Genomic DNA, 1,760 nt, shown 5'->3' with positions numbered 1-1,760 from the left:
TATATATATATATATATATATATATATATATATATATATATATATATATATATAAATAAATTATATTAAATTATTATATTAAAAAATCCGTAAAACTTTCCTCTGGATAATAATTTGGAAGAGAAATATTCTCATCAGGAGGAAAAGACGAGTATAACACAATATGTATTAATATCATGACAAAAAGACCTGATTTAAAGATTCAGACGTCAACCCAACCTCAGGAACACCCCCCACACTGCAGGTGTTTTATGAAACTGTATAAAACAGCCCAGATGTGTCCCACAGAGGTGCATCTGTGCAAACCCAAAACCCTAAAATCAACTTTAACAAAGTTTCAGAAGAAGCTGTGAGAAAACAAGCAAGGAAGGGTGTTTCTGCAGAAAAATACACAACCACAACTAAAATTTCTATAGAAAGTACTTTCTTAAAAATCCTAATATTGTGTTTTTGTTTCATCATCATATCTCTCCAGTTTTAGCTTCTCTCCACTGGCTCCCCGTCACATTCAGAAGAGAATTCAAAATGTTACTTCTAACCTACAAAGCTCTCAAGTATAGATCTGATTGTTCCATATTTTCCTAACAGAGCACTTCACTCTCAGACTGCAGGTTTACTTGTGGTTCCTAGAGTTTCCAAAAGCAGAATGGGAGGCAGATCTTTCAGTTCTCAGGCTCCTCTCTTGTGGAACCAACTTCCAGTTTCTGCCCACGAGGTTGACACATTGTCCAGTTTTAAATCTGGGCTTAAGACTTTCCTTTTTTATAAATCCTATAGTTAGGGTTGGCTTGGGTTTCTTGAGTTATCCCCTAGTTATGCTGCTATAGGCTTAGACTGCTGGAGGACACGCCAACCACATTTCCTCCCTCTGCTGCTGTCTTTACCCGTTTGTGTTTGTAAGTATTTCTTAACATGTGTTTTAGAAAGTACATCTGGACCTGCCATTGTGTATCTGTTCCTCCTTCCTGTCCTCTCAAACCCAGCCGGTCGAAGCAGATAGCCAATTGTCCTGAGCCTGGTTCTACTGGAGGTCTCTTCCTGTTTAAAAGGGAGTTTTTCTTTCCACTGTCTCCTTTGTGCTTGCTCAGGATGGGACAAAGTGAAGATTCAACACAGTCTGCTGCTTCCTCAGATAAAGAACTTTACTAATTTACTTTTTTAATGAATGTGAATGTTTTTGTTCAGTGCTCTGAGACAACTTCTGTAGACTTGAGGCGATATAAATAAACTGAACTGGATTATTTATTTTCTTTGAAAACACCCACAGGCCTTCATTAAATTATGTGAAGGGTTAGAGTAGCACCACGACTGAATTCACCTCAGAGCACCAAACAAAGAGATAAGTCCAGACAGAAGAACTCCTCTAAGAGGTGGAGCACAAAGTGTACACTGGAGGGGGAATGTGCACGTTTTACCACAATGATAAAATTGTTGAACTATTTTTGAAATGGCCTGTATACCCAACATGTTGTTATTCTCGCACATGACACATACTGACACACCTCGGAACAAGTTGTGCACAATTAGCAGCACTACACAAGAGTCACTCTCCATAGCTATGTTTACATGCGCAGAATAATTCAAATGTATTGTTTACATGGGCACAATCTGTTCATGACGAGCGTTTACATGCAGCGGGCTTTGTTCTGAACAGCAGTACTGACGTGCGCAGAGTGGTAAACTCTCCTTAAAAAAAACACCGAAGAAGAAGTTCTACTTCCGGGTGAACGTAAACAAACCTGAGCACCCAAAATGGACCC

The sequence above is a fragment of the Nematolebias whitei genome, chromosome 21, assembly GCF_014905685.2.
Source record: "Nematolebias whitei isolate Nwh7 chromosome 21, NemWhi1, whole genome shotgun sequence".
NCBI classification, from domain to species: domain Eukaryota; kingdom Metazoa; phylum Chordata; class Actinopteri; order Cyprinodontiformes; family Rivulidae; genus Nematolebias; species Nematolebias whitei.
The sequence above is the reverse complement of the archived record's forward strand: the minus strand, read 5'-3'. Positions refer to the sequence as shown.